Below are 20,561 nucleotides of genomic sequence, written 5' to 3'. Positions count from 1 at the left end.
CTCTCTCTCTCTCTCTCTCTCTCTCTCTCTCTCTCTCTCTCTCTCTGCGAAACTGGGATTGTTTACGTTCGGTTCCCCACGCTCACCCCTCACCCCTTGCCCCACTCCACTGGATGCAAAAAAGCACGTTCCTAATTTTACGATATACATTTTAATGTATAGAATCTTTTGCATGTCAGTTGGAGGGTAGGTCTAAGAATGTTTTATGCAGTGCACTTGAATTGTGTTTGGGGCTATTAAAATACTGTGTTTTTTTTTGTTTTGTTTTGTTTTTTTTTTTTACTTTGTGAGTCAATCTGTTGCTCAAAACCTGACTTTTGTGAAATGTGCAATTCCTTCAACTGTGGTAAATTCGACTATGGTTATGAGTGCTTCCAAAATCACCCATTCTTAACTTTTCCTCCTCATTACTTTGTAGTAGGGGAAATATGCCAATTTTTATTGGTTTCAATTACTAAAAATTGTTTTAAGGACTATATGAAAGGAGGAAACTGATTGCCATTTTCTGGCCTTCTGTTGGTGACTTTTGAAAGGGGGGCTCGTTAAATACCTTTGGAGAATATGTCATATTGTGGCTCTAGTGCAAATTACAGAACATAAATTCACTTTGGAGTTTTAAGAAAGGCTCAAGCCCTTTGAGGTCATTGAGGATTTATTATGTTTTTCTATTTTTAATATATATTATCTTTTCTACCTGTTTTGGGTGTATGACTAGTTCCTGGCCAACTTTTTCGGAGGTCCTGGGAAAGAAGCTTGGGAAATGGTGGAGGAGAGACTGACCAATGTGAATAATCAATAGAGCCATGTGCTGCAATGTTGTACCTACATTTACTGTAAATTTTTACAATACCTGCAGTATGCATGCTCCAGTGTCTTGGGTGGTTTCTTCCAACAGATTTAGGGCAGAATAACCAGAATTTACTGCTCAGGTTCCGGAACAATATAAGGGAAATTCACTCCATAGTGGCTCATGTTATAACTCCTTTATTTTACTGAATGTATGTGTGTGTGTGTGTGTGTGTGTGTGTGTGTGTATTTGTTTACGTGTGAGGATTTCAAATGCTGAGTTCCCAAAGTGTATCCTCCTGAGTTGGAGGGAAGTAGGCACCAGCTCAGGACTTCCCGGGTGGGTATTGGGTTATCGAATCAGGGCTTCAGCCTTCCTCTTCTTGTGATGTTCTCTTCGATTTTTTAAACTAGTACAAGTAGAGGTAGGAATATAAAAGAGTAAAACATTGGAGATTGAAGCAATATCAAAAGCCAGAGTGGCACGCTCACGCGTGTGTGGCGTGTGTGTGTGTGTGTGTGTGTGTGTGTGTGAGAGAGAGAGAGAGAGAGAGAGAGAGAGAGAGAGAGAGAGAGAGAGCAGAAGACAGCTATCTTACAGTCAGCCTGAATGGTGGTGGGTGAATCCATATTTGGAGATTATTTTGAAATAGTCTTGAAAATGGTTCGGAACAGGATTTCGCAAAAAGTGTACATGAAGTCATTTTTGAAAGGATTGTGGTTTGGGGAGATGAGGTGTGGGCAGGAAAGCAGTGGAGGCCAGCAGCCTTCCTCTTGTCTGTGTGTCTCCTCCCTTCCCCCCTCCCTGGGTTTTAGTTTTTAATTACTTAATGCTGAAACACACTGGGCTTATATAAATATTTGCAAATGCTCTTTCCTATTGATTTCTCTGAATAAACTACCCTGCTCTGGTCCAGAGAGGAGGTGATTCAGATCTGTGGGCTTTTTAAACATAAAGTCTCCAAAGGAGTGTTTGTGTATGTGTATGTTGGTGGTTAGAGCTGTAGGCATGAAGATATGGTGGAGGACACAGGGAGAGTTTAGGGTCTTAGTGGTATGGACTGAGAAAGCTGGGCAGGAGCTGGTCTTATGGCCTGGTTGTCCTGACAGATTGTGTGTGTGTGTATGGTGTTTCTGAATGTATTTGTACCCCCCCATTAAATATGGAACAGTTTTTCAGGGCTTGGTGACTGTCTTCCTCCTCAGGGTCACATTGAGTGTTAATCTGACCCAAGGTGCAGGAATCCTGCAATGGGGAAATAAAAGAATATACAGAATGGGGTCAGGTCAGCTGCTCGGAGGCCAAAACCCCTACAGCTGCTTTGATTTTAGTGTGTGCGTGCGTGCTTGTGTGTGTGTGTGTGTGTGTGTGTGTCTTAGGCTCCTCCTGCCACATTACAAATTGTGCTTCCCTCTCAGGTGATAGCTCAGTAGCTTAAAGGCATCAGGGCCTTCGATTGCATAGATGGGCTCCCAGTGATACCAGAAAACCTACAAAACCGAATCCAAAACAAAACCCAGGGAGGAGGGGGAGGGAAAAAAACCCAACCCATTGAGTGCAGGCAAATAAGGTGGGGTCTCCAGATGCTGTTACAAAAGCAGTTTTGAATATGCAAGACAGTGCAGAAGACCAGTCATTCCAGTTACAGCAAACCATTAAAACAGAGAAGGAGGAGAGAAAGGAAAAGGCATGTTTAGGTTGTAATTTGTTAGTACAAGGGAAAGAATCCCACATAGAGCTAGCCCTCCTCCCGCCCCCCCCCCCTTACCCTCTCTTTTCTGGCTTCATACAGAATCCCTCACCCTTTTGAGGTTGTCTAGTGTATGGGTCCTTTCATTGAAATCTTCTGAGTTTAGGAAGATCCCTGCAAGCAACGCATTTTCTGTATTCCCCCCCCCCTTTATCTTGGAGGAGAGTTGGCAAGGGTTCTGTGGTCTGCAGTTACACAATATGTTATCATGTTTTTAATCTCTAAATCATTGCAGTGGTTATAGATTTACAGTCTTGGGGTATTACAGGGAGAAGCAACGCGGCTGTATGTATGCTTTTAAATTACACCAGTGTAAGCCGAGAACAGCAGCTATGAATATGGGCGGCCAGCTCCACCTCCCCCCCCTCACCCCCCCGCTAGTTCTTGCTCCTTCTGTGATTTTATTTTTATTTTTTTTAAATGCCTTGATTTGCTTAAACATAACCATCCTCTTCCCTCTCTTCTTTGTCTCTTCACCTCTTGCCCCCACCTTCAAGAAGAAATAATTTTCATTTTTAGACCTCTCACCCCAGATAAACTAGAATTCAGACTCTTGACATAGAACTTGGGATACCAGACTACAAAAAAATGAAAAGTGTCAATTTCTCAAGAAAACCTCTTGGTTTCCATATCGACCTCCTGTGTGGGGATGGAGAGTTGATTTCAAATCAGAAAGTGGTGGTGGGCCGAGGCGAGGGGAGCCAGGCGAGCGGCACTAGGGAGGTCCCGTCACTGTGACCCCACTCTCAGCTTCTGGTTTTCATATCATTATGTAACAGAATCCTTGGCAGCATTAAAAATCCAGCATTACAAGCTGATTGTAATGCTGCCTCATTAGACAATGCTGTCTGGCCTTGTATTAAGTGAAACATAGAGCATGGCTTTCAGATTATAAACACCAATAAATATTAAGGCTCGGCAGAGGGGGTAACCAGCAACTGGCTTGGCCCTAGCTGAGGTTGCTCTATCCTACCTCCCTCTTCCTTCCCTCCCCCTCCCCACCCCGGAACAGTCCTGTGTTTTCTTATTGGGATGCCGATGATAGACCCTAGTGACATTTAGCAAGGCTTTTTATAGAGTTCTCTTGTGTACACAAAAGGTTTGGAAGTTTGTTTTGTTTTGATCTGCAGTAAACAGGTCCTTCACTTGGCTGATGTCATTTCCGTTCATATTTGAGTGTTTATTGTGCGTCTTTGCAAGGCCTTCTCATCCCTCCCTCTGACCTTGCTGTTTGGTCAGAGCCCTGGGCCTGCTTTGGGAAGGGAGGTGGGTGGTGTTCTCTGAGCAGTCAGGTCTGTCTTGGGGGTCGAATATCTTTGCTTTGGCCTAGGTTTTTCCTCCTGCCTGGGAAGACACTTCCAACGTGTTAATCTGGTTAAACACTGCTCCATCCACTTGCCCCAATATTTCCACAGCCTGCAGTGATTCATCCCAGCTTCCTTTCCTGGTGGCACCACCTCCCCTGGCCCCTGCCACACCTTGTCTGGGTTAATACATCCTTACTTTCCAGTTCTCTAGGACAACCCCTAAAAAAAGAACAAAATAAAACAACACACACACACACACACACACACACACACACACACACACACACACACTCACACACACAAAAACCTAAACCCCCAAGTAAACAAACAGAAAACCACTAGCAACGTTCAGTGATGATTTTGAGATTTAGATTCAGTTGTGAATGTGAAATTGGCATTATTATCTGACTTCATGCTGTGTGAAAAGAAATTGTTTTCAGGCCTGGCCCTCAGCACCTCCTATCCCTATTCCTTGCTGCCCTCACCCCATAATGCCCCTATCTTTTTGGAATAATAAAGGCCAGTCTGATGTTACTAAACATGTCACTGTCTCTCTTTTCATCCGGTCTACAACTGGATCCCCCTTCCAAAAAGAAAAGAAAGGATGGGGAGAGGGAAGGTGAGAAGTAGGCTCATGCAGGCCCCAGAGGCCTTTCTGGGATGGTGGGTTTTAGTTTTTTTTTTTTTAAAGTACGTATGTGTGTATGCACATACACACACTCATATATACATATATATGTATGTTATTATTTTATCCTCTTAGGTTTAGCAATAATAGAGAAGGGAAAGGAGTCATCACCAGGAAGTTCCCTGAGCTGCTTCCTAACTAAGAAGGGTGAAAAATGAACCAGCTCTGACACTTGGCTCCCCGTGAAAGCCCAGTAACCTCTCCCCCCTTCCATGGCCCCGGCCTTTTGTTCCTGGAGAACGGAGCTAAGGTACTTTTTCTCCCAGACCAAAGGGAGCAGGCAAGGAGTCCCCTTGTGAGCGCATCGTCTTTAGATGGCCTGCTCATGGTTATTGTCAATGCAGGCTTCCTCAAACAATTGCTGCAGGGAGACACAAAAGCAAAAACATTTGTCCTATTTTTTTAACCTCTTTGTTTTAGATTTTTTTTTTTATCCATTCTTTAAATTTCACAGTTTCTATTTGTCCGCAGAGAGACAAACGGAACAGCGTGAAGCTCATTTCACCGTAGGCCTCACTGGCGATTGGAGCAGCCTCAATAGAAACCCACATTCTAAAACACTGGCTGACTCGGAGAATATGTGAAATTTCAGCTGGGGGTTGGGGTGGGGGGATGACTGTGAAGTCAGATTAGCACAGATTTCCAACAAAATGAACTGCACTGAAAAGATGGGGGAAAAAAATGGGATTCTAGCATTCCTCGGGGTAAAGCGTGAAAGGGTCATCTTTTGTTTATCTTCTGGTATCCTGTCCACTACTTAAAAGTGACCATTGACTAAGGGAGAATAGAAATTACGTGAAATTACTCATTAAAAAGAAACACCATCTGAGATGGACGGTTGAGAGTCTCACAGAACACAGTGTTTAAACTCGAGTGGAAACTGCTTGGTGTGCATGGTGGAATTGCTACTGGTTGAGGTTTTTGTTTGTTTGTTTGTTTGTTTGTTTTGTAGGATTTATATAAACAGACAATATCCCCTGTCCCTTTTCTTTCCCTCTCCTGTTTCCTTTCTTCTACCCCGACCTCAGTCCTCTCCAAGAATTCAGTGGTTTGCTGGCCACTGTGAAAGGATGTGTCAGACGGCTGGGGGATGGCTCAGGGACAAAATGGGAAGTCCACCTCTTCTTTCCCCCCCATGGCCCAAACAAAGCGCCCCTCTCTCCTTAGCATGTAGACCCTAGACTGTGATGTTGCCTTTAAGCGTCTGTCTGCTTCGTCATTAAAATTCTCATTTTCAAGGTTTAGAAAAGCAAATGTAAAAATTCCCCTGGGTATAAAAGTCTTGCATGGCAAATTCTCTTTGCCCTTTCAGAAAAAAAAAAATATTTTTGTTTCCAAAAAAGAAAGAAAGAAAGAGACCGTGGTGACCTATTTGCCTAACATTTAGGACGGCTTTAAGGCAACTTCTGTAATTTTGCTTCCTTGAGACTTGGGCTTTGCCACTTAAAATTATTTTGGGAAAACTCTTTTGAATCACAGATTTAAAGGCAGATGACTCATTTGTATCTTTCTTGCGTATATGATTGAAAGGTTTAGGAGGCGGTTTGGGAAGGGTAGGTAAATAAACCAGATAACGTTCCATCTATGATGGGGTAAAAATTAATCTATGGAATTAGCACTGCAGTGATACTTGAAGGCCCTGAGGTTCCTGTCAGAGAAATGTGAAAATGTCTGAGTAGGCCCTCTTGGAGTGCTACCCTTTCTGAGCTGTGCTGTCTGGAGGCTGGTCTGTAGTCTGTATCATCCCCAGGAGGCCTGGGGCCCCCAGCAGGTACCTGGCCCCCAAATAAAACTACCTCCTCTTATTGGTGGGGTGAGCTCACACCTTGGAGCAAAATTCAGTTCCAAATGCATTTGTATGTAACTGGGGGACATGTCTGTGTGTGTCTCTGTCCTCCATCCCAGGTTAAAGCCTCAAGATCATTTAAGCACAAGTTTTAAAATCAATGTGGGCACATCGTTTATTAAACATAGAATGATCTGGAAGAATTACACACATCTACGTAAACCCAGCTGTGCTCTGAAGCGGGGGGGGGGAGGGGCTCTGGAATGCTGACCTCCCCTGTATCTTCAGTCAGGGATCATATTTAGCTTTGCCGAAGTGAAAGGGTAGAGCGTTAGCGTGTGAGTCTGGGGGTGGCAGGGAGCAGGTTTGGCTGGGTTGGAGAATTGCAATTCATCAGCCAGCTAAGCAGTAGTGGGCAGACCTCTGGCTTGGAGATTGGGTAAGGGGAGGAGATGAGAAGGGCTAGCGGTTCCCTGGTTTATTTTGAAATATTTATCCTTTGACTGTCGCCAACTGGGCTCTCTAGATGGGACAGGCCTGGGGACAGAGAACTGTGAGGACTGGTGAAGGACAGCCTTTTCTGAGGTGGCTCCATTTGTGATTGTGTTCAGGATGGAGCCCGAGAGCATCAGGCTGTCTGTGCTGGGCAGGCAGCTGCCCTGTCCTGAGCTTGGGTACAGAATTTGCAACATGGATTTCTGAGAAACCGATGGTTCCATATGCCAGAGTGTGCTTTGCAAATTCCCTCTGAAGAGGTCTTATTTTGGTTATGGATGACAATGAGTTGTCCCCAAGGTAGCACCCCAGCTTTTATGCAGCCCACCATATTCACCATGGTCTACAGGCTGAAGGCTACCTGCCCATGGCTTTACCTGTGAAGTGTTTGTCTGGAACAAAGAAAGGCTTGAATAGGCCTCACACGCGGGTAGGATTAAGATAAAGGAAAGGGACCAGGGCCACCCTCCTTGCTACTTGTCAGGCTCCTTAGGTGTAGAAGGCCTGTCACCAGGGCCTGGGACACTGGCAGAATCAAAGCAGAGCCCCTCTGCTAGCCCCTCTTCAGCTGCTCAGATGGCTTCAGATCTTGTCTTGTGGTTTCTCCAGTTTCATTTATGTGTATCCTACGCCTCCCCCCCCCCCATACTCACCAAATTAGGAGATTCTGAGGTGGTCCCATGAATAAAACTCAAGAGAAAGCTGCAGAATTTCCATTTTCCAGGAGCAGAAACATTTTCCTGTTGTCTTTACTTCATCAACTAGGCCCATGGGGTTGCTTCCAGGTGAGGAGTGAGGGTCTGGAACCTCTTGTTTTCCCAAAGAGCATCTCTGAGTGGAGGGGCCACCTTGCTTGCCTTGCTGCTAGCATCATCATCTTCATGTATTATTCATACTCACTTTTTCAATTAAATTATTAATTGGTTTTCTTTAAGGTGTTCCTGACTCATGTGGCTAATATAAATAACCGTGTGTTTTGAAAACACCACCTGTTCTTGAGCCCGAGGTCAGGCAGTCTGGAACAGCCCCACAGTGGCCATATTCTGGTTCACAGAACCATCCATCCTCCACCCTCCCTCCTTTCTGTTCTCTGCAGGCACCCCCCTACCCCCCACTCCAAGTTTGACTAAATTTGGCCTCTGCCCTTCTTTGTCCCTAATCGACTTGATTCCCTAGAGGCAGTTCCTTTCTTCCAAGGCCCTAGCTTAGGGGGGGAAATTGCAATCTCTTTTTTCTACTAAAATATAGACGGGGGGGGAGGGGCGTCAGTCTGCACCCAACAGGTTAGGTATTACATCGATTTGAACCCGAATTCTATTGTACCAAAAAATGCTCTCTACACAGAGACACGGTAGTTTTCACCAACCAAGCATCCCCCTTTTCCTCCCTGTTAACGCGTGCTTAATGCAAATACGATTCCATACATTCTGCTCTTCGCCTGGTGAGCTTATTATATTTCTAACACTTGCATGGTTCATTATTGTGCAGTAGGAAAAGACTCGCGGCTGCAGGGGCAGCCTGGGTGGCTGGTTTTCAGAAAGAGAAAAAGCAGGTGTCTTTCTTTCTGTGTTGAGAATGAAGACTAGATTTAGGAGGAGGGTGGAATGCTGTCTGAGAGGACTGGAGACTTCCGGTGAGATTTCAAGGGGCCCGCCTTTACATAATAGAATGTAAAAGGTGAACCCAGGGGAACCTCGAAGTGCCCAGCAGTTGCTTTGGCCAGCTGAAGTGGCCTGTTCGGTTTGATCCTGGTGGTAGAACCTCCCTGAGACGGGCACCTTTCTTGCCCTCTCTGAAAAGCCGTGAGGCTTTTTAAGGGAGGTCTCCTTCCTTAAATCGGGTGCCTGCAAACTGCTTGTCCTTTTCTAGGCATTTCTTCTTCTCGTCTCCTTTTCTCCCCTCTCCTCAAAAACTGTCCTTAAACTCTCAGTGGAGAGTGGGGGATGTTTTCGCAAGTTTCTGCAGCTGAAAAACAGAAGTTCTCTGTGAAGCAGTTAATAGGATGGGTGTGTGTTTCAAATAAATTCCTGTCCACATTGGCTAATGTCCCCTGTTAGAGTGGCCTGGCTCTGACGTGGACAGGGCCCAGAGACTGATGGATCAGGGTTCGGAGGCCCCAACTGCTTCTCTTCTTTTCCTTTTTTTTTTTTTTTTTTTCTGGTGGCTGAGGCGCATCAGTTCCTTCCAGGCCGGCCTTTGACTTTTGATGAGCGGTGCGGTCAGTGCCTCGCGGGGACGCGGCTTTGTTCCTGCCGGGCCGGTTCCCGGGTTGGTGTAGGCCAGGGCAGCCAAGACTCCTGTCCCCAGGCGAGTGCGGCCCAGCCTGCCTCCACGGCCGGTGTTGGGAGCCAGGGCCCAGTAGACCCGGCCCTGCTCCGTGTGTTATGTTCCCAGGTCCCCGCAGGAGCGCGGGCGCGGCCACTGTGAGCAGTCCGGCCTGCGCCCAGCGCGACTGTAGATGTCAGGCTTTGCCCGGGGAGCCGAGAGGCTGCGGGGCTGTGAGTTTCAAATTAACCTTCCGCTTTGTTGCTGTGTAATGTGGATCCCCGAAGGCCCCCCGCCCCGCCCGCCCCCCTTCCTCGGGCGGTGCGCGCTGCGAACTGCGAGTTGAGCTTCATTTACATAAAGCGATTCCGGGCGGGCGGGCGGGCGGGCGGCGCTGGAGGAGGAGAGAGGCGGGCAGGCCGGGACGGGGACCGGGACGCAGCGCCGCGCCCCGTGGGTGAATCCCCGCCGCGCCTGGGGGACCTCCCTCCCCGGGCAGCCCGAAGATCGCCAGCCCGGGCCGCCACCATGCGCGCCCCGCCCCTGCCGCCAGGCCCCTCGCTCCTAGCCTGCGCCACCGCCGAGCCCGGGGGGCAGCGGGAGGTGGGGAGAATGCCGCCTGGGGTGGGTAAGTTCGGGGCTCCGCTGCCGCTGGAATCTCCCGTTGTTGTCGCGCAGGCCGGAGTGGTGGCCCCCGGACCTCCGAGTGCCTCCTTCCTCCCGAGGTGTACGGAGGCTTTGTGTGCCAGGTGAGTGCAGCCTCCCTCCCCCGCCGCGCGGCTCGCAGCCGGCCTAGCGCTGGAGGCAGGTGCTGCGAGTCTTGGCTGAACTTCCCATTCTCCTGGGGCATGTGGGGGAAGGGCAGGCTGGATGCACTTGAACTCCTAGACTCCAGTGGGAACCTACCTGGGGAGAGAGAGTGACTAGAGCCCGCTGGGCACGGGAGTACGTTCCTTCTTGTATCCTCTCTCGCTTTCCTCTCTGACTTCCTCCTCCTTCTGTTTTTGGATTTGTTCAAGCCTTCCTAATACTTGGGGTACTGGTGCTACTGAGAACTTTGGGTTCTTTCGTCTAAAACACACCCCTTCAGCCAGAGAGAGGGAGAGGGAGAGAGTTAGAAATCGCTGGTCAGTTTACAGCAATGTGAAGAATGCGCCTGTTTAGGGAGTGATTAAAGAGAGAATCAGTATAGAGGTGGAGGGGACCTATGGAGATCATCTTGGCCGCCCTCTAATTTCGGTTTGTTCTTCTGCCAGAGCCCGTGCAGCATTTGGGGGGGGGGGAGGTAAACGAAGGAAGAGGTAAGATTTTTACTCAGTCGGGGGAGAGATGTCCAAGTTAGGCTAGCAACAAGAAAAAAAAATGCCTACCCAAAAATCATTTTGTAGGTTTAGAGAGTAGCATGCCCCTGGAAAACAGCCCTTTCTGTCTGGTACGTATCTATGTAATGATGGTGGGACTCCTGCCCTCAGGGAAAAGCCCATGGCCCATACGTGGCACACTCAAAGGAAGTTTGAGCAACCTGATACAGGCGTACGCGGTATGCTAAACTGCCTTAAAGACAACCCATAACCAGGTGAATCCAGGAGGGCACCTCCACCCTTTGCATCTGTGTCATTCAGCAGCCTTTGACAACTCGCTTGAAGCCATTGACACAGAACCACAGAGAGTATAGACTTCCCATCTGGAACCCAGGGAAGGCCTCTTCTTCAGGCTGTGGCCAAGTAAGGCCTGCTTGGCCGAACGCACCCAGACACAGCAAGGCAAACAGACTTAAGCCTCCGAAGAGAGATAGTGAGAAAGTTACACGTCATCTTCATCTTACTTCATTTAATGCCTTCAGATCCTCGGAGACGAGTCACTAAATAAATAGAGTCTAATTTGAAGCTCACCCTTGCTGGGGGTAACTTTCTTTGCCATCAAGCAGCAGGTGCAAGTTTGTAGAGTTGGCCCCTGGAGTCCCCTCATTCCTAAATTCAGGAGGTGTCAAACCTTCATGTTCTTTTAATGACTGTGGTTTCTGGATAGGTTTCAAGGGAAACCCTAAAAATCACGAGTTCCACTGGGCTGGACTGGAGTGCCGTGGCCCAGACTGCATCACATAGGAAAGCAGAGACCCTCTGAGGTAACAGGCTGCTGCAGGGAACTGGGAGCCTGTTTCTTGTTATCACAGCGACCACTGGCAGCCTGAGATTCTAAATTGCAGACATAGGGAACGGGGAACAGAGGTGGGCTCTGAGGGGTCTGGAGACCAAGAATCTTCATCATTTAAGGATTTCAAGAACGAGGGCTTTGGAGAGAGGCGAATGCCTGGGTGTTTGCACACCTGTAATTACATTCATCTAGTTTTGAGGGGTTTTGGAAGGCTCCCCTTTACAGAGAGTGTGCAGCCATGAAGGCCAAGAGCACACAGCCAATCCCCCCCCCCCCCCCCGCCGCTTTCTTTCCTAAGTCACAGGACAAAAGAGATTGTCTGCATTTGATTTCCAGTATGGCTTTCAGAAGACATGTAAAGTGGCTCTCAGAATGGGCTGGGGGTCACACTCGGCCTTTTATTTAATTACACGAGTGTTATTTAACAACACGGGGTCGGTGGCAGAAGCAAGCACTTGTACACATTGAAAGCAGGTCCTTTTGGAATGGCCAGGAATCAAGTGCCTTGCAGACCTTCTGTCTCTATGGCATGGGTCAGTCTCCCTCCGCACCCCCACCCAGTAGGGTACTTTCTCTGGGATGGAATCTGTGCTCCACATCTGAAAACTGTTTTGATTGACAAGGAGTCCGAAAACAGCAAAAACAATGGAGCTGCACCCGCCAACCACCTGAAACATTAATTTTGGTTTCTTTGCACGAGGGAATGCTGAGGAAGGATGGAGGAAAGGCAGGGCCCAAGTCAAACGGCGCTGCCAGGCGGCCTCCTGTTTGGCTCGTCCTGGCTGGACAGCAAAGTGCTTTCTTGCCGTTTTGGGACTGGATTTAGCCGCCATGTAAACTTCGTGCCAGTTGGACTTCCTAGTGTCAAGGAGCTAAAACAATCGAGATTTCAGCCTTCACCGTTAGGACTTAATGTGGTGGCTCTTACTCTCTCCCAGGACTGGCTTGGCCCGCTTTGGGCAACCCGAAGGGGGTGGGTTCCACTAGAGTAAGTCTGTGAGTGCAGAGTGATGGAAATGAGCAGTCTGCTCCTGCTGCTGGAGGTTTGACTGGTTCTTAAAGGAACTAAAGGGAAAGGTTTGATCACTTGTGGTGTCCAGGGACTGTGTCCTTATTGCTGGTGTGTGTGTATGTACACGTGTTCGTGTATGTAGGAACTGTTCCTTATTTAGCATCTCTTAAGGCTTTCTTTGGGGGTGACAGTGTGAGGACTTGGAGCCCATAGCAAACTCTTTCCTAGGAAACTTAGCTTTCCTGGGGACTTGCAAAAGTTTCATCTTTAAAAGTAAATATTTAAGTGACTAAGCAGTGTTTTCTCAAAATGTGTGGAATTGCTGTTCCTGCTTGCTCTCTGCCCCTGGTGCCTGGCAGAGTTCCTAGCTTGCTTCCCAACCTAAGGCCATGAGTCTTTCCTGCAAGGAGGCCATAGGGAGTCTGCTCTCAGGAAGCTTGTCTAAGCCCCGCCTCCCGGCTGGCCAGCCCTGCAAGAATACTGCACCTGATGCTCGCTGTAGCAACCTCAAGCAGTACAGTCTGTGCTGTGGTTTATGCTTTCATTTGTGATTAAAATGGTTGCTCGCTGTTAGGCTGGCCTATTTCTGTACTGTTTGGGCCTGTTGGCCTCCTCGGGTTCCCAAGGCTGTTGTAATTACCCGGTATGGAGGCCGTTCCATCCAAACACAACAGTAAGGCAGATTCCATTATCTCAAACTTCGTCGGGTAGTCCACATGCTCTGGTCTGAGGATTTGGTTGTAATGGTTATTGTTAGGAATCACAGCATAGCTGTGACTCCCCAGTCCTTTCTCCCTGAGTTAAAGGACTGTGGTCAGGAAACTAAGCAGCCCGATTTAATGGAATCCAAGCCAGGGAATTCCTCCCCAAGAGCGAGGCGCGGTAAGGTCCTAAAGGTACTGGTTCTGTCCTGAGCACAGTGGCCTGCATTATGAAGCCACTGAAACTGAGAAAACAGACACACGGAAGCTAAGGTTTCCTCAAACTGCCTGGAGGGAGAGGTGCAGGCAGAGGAGAGGCTTGGGTCCTTGGCAAGCTGCTTTCAATTCCAGATTAAGGAGCAAAACTATCAAATCAACAGCTGTCAGATTTATTATCTGTATGATTTAAAGTTGATTGCCAGACGGTTCTCAGGAATTGTCAGTCAGATGTTAGAGGACTGTTTTGGTTTTCATTTTTATTTTTTTGTATGTGGCAAATGACTGTTACAGACACAGGAGCCAGGGACTCTGGGAAGGCAAGGCCTAGCTTCAGTTGACGGACAGCAACGTTGTGTTAAGGCTTCAGAGGCAGTGACATAGAGGTCCCCCCCTTCTTCCTATCCTGGTTTTCATCCTTCAGGTCACAGAGCAGGGTAGTGAGGACTGAGGATAAGCCACCAAGGTAGCGGTGACAGGAGTGTTTCTAAAGAGTTCTGTGCCCTCTAGAGTAGCCCCGGCTGCCGATTTGTTAAAGTCCTTGTTTTTATAAATTTCCTCCTTTGGGTGTTTTCTGCCTTTCTTTCACTCCTGATTCCTCGAGCTTCTTGCTTTTGCAAGGATAAAGATGCAATTCAGAACGGGAGCAGACAGAGTGCATGAGCTGGCAGATTGGCTCGGTCGCACATCAAGAATTGTATTGTGTTGTTTTAACCCAACACAGGACCCTTAGTGAAATACCTGAAGCTTTGAAGCTTTATTTGCCTTTTGGGTGAGCCATTCTCCCTTCCCACCATATAGGCCTGTCAACAAGAGGATTAATGTGGTGTGTGTGTGTGTGTGTGTGTGTGTGCGTGCATGTGTGTGCGCGTGCGTGTAACATGCTTCTCTAGAGAAATCCTACCTTCCCTGCCTCCCGAGAAGAGCTGCTGTGGTTTTTAACTGCATCTTCCCTCCTCCCCCTCACACACACACCTCAGGTCAGGTCTGAGGCTTCCAGAGAAAGGAGACTTGAGACAGGCCAGACAGTTGACTATCTTCCTACCGTCTGCCTCTTCTGATTCCCACTGGTTTGGTACTGAGGCTGTAGCAAGGCCACTCCACTTGGAGATGGAAAAGGCTGTCTCCTTTTCTGGGAGAAAGGGAATCCCATCAAAGTCTTAAAAAGCCATCTGCCCTCTGAAGTGAATTTCTTGAATCTGATCTTAAATGGGTCTTTTGGGGCAAGAGTTAGGGATTTCTGGGGTATGTGAAGTTATTGCTAGGAAATCTTTAAGTGAAAGTGAGAAAATTGGCTCAGTTGAGCCAAATGCAAAGGAGGTGGGTTTTTGTTGTTATTGTTATTTGTGTGTGTGTGTGTGTGTGTGTGTGTGTGCATGCGTGCGTGTGCTTTTTCTTCCATGACAGAGCTTCTTTCTGTAACAGCTGTGGCTGTCAAGAACCAGGCTGGTCTCAAAGATCCTCCTGCCTCTGCCTCACAAACCAGGTGCTGAGGTTAGAGGCCTGTACCACCTCTCCCAGGTAGGGGGTGGGTTTTTCCATCTGCAACTGATGTTATGCATTGTCCTGCCAGTGCCTTGAGCCACAGACCTCTATCTGGGTGCTTCTGCAAGCAGGGGCTGGTGTGAATTGGGAGGGGGTTGAATGCGTGGGGTGATCTAGAGGATGATTGTGGTCAGTTTGGACAGATTGGGAGTGGGCCTTGTCGGTGATTCTTATTGTCTGAGGAGCCTTACTGTTAGTGAGCAATGGGGGTAACTTGGCTGATTTCTTCGTTGCTTGCTCCTGACTCCAGCCAGCGGGATTGGAGACTCATTCTTCTGAGAGCATTGACCAAGCTATATTTTTGGATAAACTGGTGTCTGCCTACACTTCAGTCACCGGCTTGCTGGGGGTTTTTCACTGTTGAAATTCCAGTTCAAAGGCGACTACCTGACTCCCACTGGACCTTCCTGATCAGAGGGGCTGAAGTCAGATTAGCCCAGCACAGAGAAGATCCAGGTCTTAATTTGATAGCTGGTTTCAGCCCCAGGCCCCTTCCTGAGTCCTATAAGTGCCCGTTCCGATGCAAGTCTCCCTTTTGGTGTCTAAAAAAACGCCCTTCCAGGAGTTCACACTGTCCTTGTGGACGCGAGCTCCCTTGTTCCCCATACTTCTAGTCTCTCTCTAAGTGGCCTACTTTAGATGACTTCTGCTATGCCCTGGCCAGAGGAAATAGGGGAAAGGACATCTGGAATTTCATTTTTTATTTTTTTTTTAAATGCCCCTCAGCAACTTTTTTTTGTTGTTGTTGTTCTTGTTTTTAAACAGTTTTTCTTAACTGCTCAAGAGACAATGTAAGAAGCCGCTTGTGCTGTTTCGAGACCTGCTTCCTAAAATGCTCTCTGGCTCAGGGCCTTGGTTCTTAATGCACATTTGGCTGCTTTGGGGAAGTGGATTTGGCTTTCCTTGTACCAGCCCTACCATCTCCGTGGAATATTTGCATCCTCGTGATAGTGTCAGCTTCTGGACACGTAAGGAAGAAAGCCTTGCGTGGTGGGGGTGGGCATCACTCCCAGAGCACTGACTTTTGCCAGGCTCCCGTGTGCTGCCACTTTAACCTGACGACAGTTAATTGCTGGGGTTATTGGTGTGTGATCGGAACCCGGCTTTGCTTACTCTTTTTGTAAGATAGTGTTCTGCCCACTCTGAGGGTATATATAGTTGCAGATAAGCTGAATGTGCCACATGCCTATAATCCCAGCGTTCTGGGAGGGCTGAGGTAGGAGGATCAGGAGGTCAAGACTAGTAGTTAGACCTTGACTCCAGAATTAAAGTGAGGTAAACAAACAGGAGGACCCCACCTCCCTACCCTGGTTCCTTTTTCAGAAAGAAAGTGGAAACTGGTTTTCCTTCGAGAGTTATTAAGCCTACAAATAACTTTGGGGGATACAGAGAACTTGTAGGTCTTTAAAGGAAGATCTGTATGGGTCAGGTTCTCCAAAGGAACAGAGTGGATAGAATGAGTATCTGTATTGGAAGGGGATTTATTAGACTGGCTTATTGGATGTGGACTGGATAGTCTAACAATGGCTGTCTCCTGCTGGGGAGACCAAGAACCTGGTTGTCCAATTGTTCAGTCCATGGGCTGGATGCCTCAGCACTTCTAATACGGCACCCGAGGCCTGGAGGATTCCTGGAGAGGTGCATGGCTTTTGTCTGTGTCGGAACCCCAAAGAAGTTTCTTAAGATACTGGTGGAGTCCAGATCTATGGGATCCATAATTTGGCCTGTGACAGTGAGTGCAAGCAGACAGAAAACAAGCTGCTTTCTTCCAGAAGGTGCCACCCAGGCATAGGGTGGGTCTTCCTGCTTCGAATAATCAAGAAAACCCCTTATAGGAGTGACCAGCACTCCTGCAAGTTGATTCCAGGTATAGTAGTCAAATCGACAACCAAGATCAGGAAGGAGGCGTGTCCTCTTTCATTTTTATTTATCATTTACAAAATAATGACCCAGGAAAACGGAGACATGTACGATCAGAGCTCCTCACATATGGACCCAGTTGTTCAGCTGGGTTCCATGGGTCAGAGAGCCTGCATTTCTGGAAGCCCATTCACTCTATGCCACCACTGGTCTTCCTGACCCTACTCTGGAGGCCCTTGATGCTAGGCCCAGCGCTGGGGCCTTTTCCGGTGTGATTTTTTGAACCGACTCCTCAACTTCTTTGAGTCTCTCTTATTTTATGTATCAGAGGGTGTGAGCTCACTCCTACACCTCAAGTTCAGTAACGTCGAAGATAAGAGCTTAGCAAATGGAGGCACCCCCATCCAGATGTTAGTCTCCATTCACCCCCATCCAGATGTTAGTCTCCATTCATCTGTTTCTTCCCTGCGGATGACCCCAGCCACTTTTCCGTTCACCAGCTCCTGTTAGAGGGTTATGAAGGTGCCCAATTTCTTTCACTCTTTGCTTATTGGTTGTGAATAAGCCTCCTCCTTTTGACATCCTGAAAGTGTCCTGGGGCCATAAGGTCTCTGCCTTAGAACCAGTACCCTCCCCCTCCCATCTTCCCCACGTGCCTTCAACACCCCCCCCCCTCACCAAGCCTGGCAGGAGGCCCCCTAAGTGAGCAGCCCACTCCATGACCCACCTAGAGAGGCCTTCCTGTGCTGGCTTATATATGCTAATAGGCCTGACTTGTCCTGGCTTGTTTGTAGTGATTTGTAGAGACATTTATATGCAAATACTATCAACTTGCTGAGTTAATTATCATGTGCCCTCCCCCCCAGCCCCTCTCTTGCTAGGCCTCCCAGCCTGACTGGCCTGATCTCTTTCAGCCCTGAGCTCTTCCTGTCTTCCGCCTTCTAGTTTGTCCCCTTCCCGAACCAGCTGACCTGATCACAGCATCTTCACTGCAGGGCCGTCTGTCATGGGAACCATGTGGTCCAGTGTGGCAAACTGGGTGTTCCAGTGGTGGCCCAATCCCAGCCTGCTGTGCGAGGCAGCCTGTGGCCCGAAGAAGGGTCCCACAACCATAGTGCTGAGCTCTCAGCTGCTTTACCAGCTACCTTGAAATACAGGTGCTTGGTTCTGTCAGTCTTTGCTACTCAGTCTTTAGTGACGATTAGAGCTTTTATGATTATTTCCATTTCGCCATATTTAAACAATGACAGCTTACTAATTCAGAGTCCTGGTGGGAGTCTGTTCCAAAAGGATGTCCCCTTTTGTTCCCATCCCTGGGAAATAGGAGTGTACCTCAGGCCACGTTTCCTATTGTCATTTGTGGGTGGGTAATTCCTGGTAGGGGGCACTTATGGTGAACATTTTTGTCTTGGCGCTATTTACATATAAATACCTAAGCGTGTGTAGCATCCTTAACTCAAGTGGCTTCTTTGTGGCCACTTGATGTCAGTAGCTCTCTCTCCTGCTGACATGACCATCAGATTTGTCTCTAGGAATGGCCTGGGGAGGTAAACCGTCCCCTAGCTGAGGACAACAAGATAGTTTGTTTCTCCAGGATGAAGAGGTAGCAGTCTTTGGCATCTCCCGCCAAGTACTGCACCGCCGCTGCCATGTCTGAATAGTAGCATGCCAGCTGAGCGGGCCCCCAGAGCTTGTGATTTGACCCATCTGATAATCAGATGGTTCTGTGGGCTTAATTTCATGGTAGTCTTTTTAGCATCCGAAGCTCAGTAGCTTTTCCTTTTAGGGCATGGTGGTGAGCTAGAGTTTGAGGAGGTAACATCTTGGTCTGTGGCAGGCTGCTCAGTGGATGCAGACATCAATCTCCAGGCGGAAGCATCAACAGGTGGGACTAAGTTAAAATACATGTTTGCTGCAACCTGTGATGTCAGCAGGACATCCCCCTCTCCACACTTCCTGGGACTGGCTGCATTTCCAGTCTTGGCCCATAGCATGTTGGACATTTCTGTTGACTCCAGTCCTTCCAGGATCGGCAAGTCATTTTCTGCAGTTAAGGAGTCAGAGTCTCCTCCTCCCCTCCTTCCTCCCTCTCCCCTCTCTTCCTCCTCCCTTCTTGTCTTTAACTCCTTCCACCTTCTCCACGTGGTGGGGCCTTGGCTGCCCTGGAGCATCTCCAGGCCCTGATGGAGGGAAAAGACACTAAGGGATCTTCTGACACCACACAGACTAATTTTGTTAGTCAAGTGGGCGAAAGTCCACAGCTGTGCCTGGAAATTGGGAAAGGGCCTACTGGGATGGTCTTGTTTTGGAAAGTCTAAATGCAATGCTAATGGCTGAGATCTAAGCGGGTGATGTATGTGCCTTTGACTGGGCCTCCAGATAAGGTGAAGAGTATTCTAAAAGTTACTTTAGTGCAACCTCCCAGATAACTGTATGCCTGGGGCCAGGCACGATTTATGGCCAGCTGGTAGTTCTGGCTGTGTGCTGGCTACCCTTTATCTTTTGAGTTCAGGCTCTGTAGCTTAACTGGTAATGCTGTTTATCTTTTTGGGGGGAGGGGTACAGATAGGGGTTTTGATCAGGTTTTGTTGCTGGAGGCATTTGTACTTCTGCTGGTGGGGGGTCCCTGATGATGATCTGCACTAGGGTGCTGCATTTTAGGGTATCCAGGGATCTGGAGTGCAGACCCCTCATCTTAAGGAGTGTCAGGTCCTACTGAAGTTGTGAGCCTGTGGAAGGGGGTGCCACGCCTTCATACAGCTCCAGCCCAGGTTCCTTTCATCTCTGTCTTTCTATATCACTGCGGCAGGCCTGGCCAGCACACCCAGCTTGCTTTCCCAGTAAACTGCTCAATTGTGGGTCATGGACTCCTAAGCTTTTTGGACAACAGTTGAGCCAGAGAGTCTGATGATACTCAGGGAGATCATTCTAGGAAGAAAATTATTTTTCTGATACAGCTAGGAGAGATTCAGCATCTGTAGGAGGAACCCTATGCTGAGAACTGCCCTTGACTTTGTTTTTGGGGATAAGTAGAGTTTTATTCACTTTAAGTGGATTTTTGTCTTTATTATTATTATTATTATGTTGTTGTTGTTGTTTTTGTTTGTTTGTTTGTTTGTTTTTGAGGCAGGGTATCTCCTGCTGGCCTGGAACTTACCAGGTAGATAGACCTGACTGGTCTTGAACTCCCAGAGATGAGGTTTTGCTTACCCTTGAGCTTGCTGAGTCCTGAGATTAAAGCTGTACGCTACCATGCCTCACCTGCTTTGCTTTTAACAATCAGGTCGTGATATGTGTCACTCACTTAACTCTTGGTTTGTTTGTTTTTTTTAAAGATTTATTTTAAATTCTGTGAAACTCTCACTCTCTCCACGTATGTGAGAGTGCAGGTGCCCTCAGAGGCCAGAGTTTGTGTGGGATCTCCCTGCAGCTGGAGCAGTTGTGAGCCACCCACATGTGGGTGCTGGGGACTGAACTTGGGTCCCCTGCTAGAGCAGTATGCACTCTTAACTCCTGAGCCCTCTCTCCGGCCTCCTTGTATTTTTTATTTGTATTTGAGAACTTATAATGTTAGGTCTTTTAGTTGGGGCCTTAAGGATAAATGGAAATTTTCTCTGACCTTTGGAATTAATCTACAGAAATAATGTCATTATAGAAAGCACAAACTTCAGGAAGTTTGTGGGTGTCTTTCTGAGGACAGAAGATGGAGCAGATTCCTTCCTCAGACCCCTTCACTCTACCTATTGGGTAAACCGCTGCCATCTGCTTTACAATTCTTCTTTAATTTTTTTTTTTTCATTTTTAAATCCTCAAAGACAAAGGGACCTGGAAGCTCAGACCTGTCCTGCCACATTCCTGAGTAATTTGGTTTTGATTAACCCAAGGAGAGAAGTTGGTTTCTCCTAGCGACCGGCTCTGGGACGGAGGGGATCAAAGCGCCAGGAGGGCCAGTGCCCCTAATGCAAGCTTTCCCTCCGCCCTCCCGCCCACTGCTG

The 20,561-nt window shown here is 48.0% G+C and overlaps 1 protein-coding gene across 2 annotated transcripts in view; it reads left to right on the top strand.

Moving 5' to 3' along the window:
* Zfhx3 (zinc finger homeobox 3) overlaps window positions 1–20,561 on the top strand; it is a 628,106-nt gene that overhangs the window by 381,555 nt on the left and 225,990 nt on the right. The window contains exon 1 of one of the 2 annotated variants that reach the window (XM_005345704.3): window positions 8,328–9,827. The exons of the other annotated variant lie outside the window; for it this stretch is intronic. The gene's annotated coding sequence lies outside the window, so the exon portion shown is untranslated. Of the gene's footprint in view, window positions 1–8,327; window positions 9,828–20,561 lie in introns of those variants that run through there. 2 annotated transcript variants of the gene reach the window in all.

The sequence above is a fragment of the Microtus ochrogaster genome, chromosome 4, assembly GCF_000317375.1.
Source record: "Microtus ochrogaster isolate Prairie Vole_2 chromosome 4, MicOch1.0, whole genome shotgun sequence".
NCBI classification, from domain to species: Eukaryota; Metazoa; Chordata; class Mammalia; order Rodentia; family Cricetidae; genus Microtus; species Microtus ochrogaster.
The sequence above is the reverse complement of the archived record's forward strand: the minus strand, read 5'-3'. Positions and strand labels throughout refer to the sequence as shown.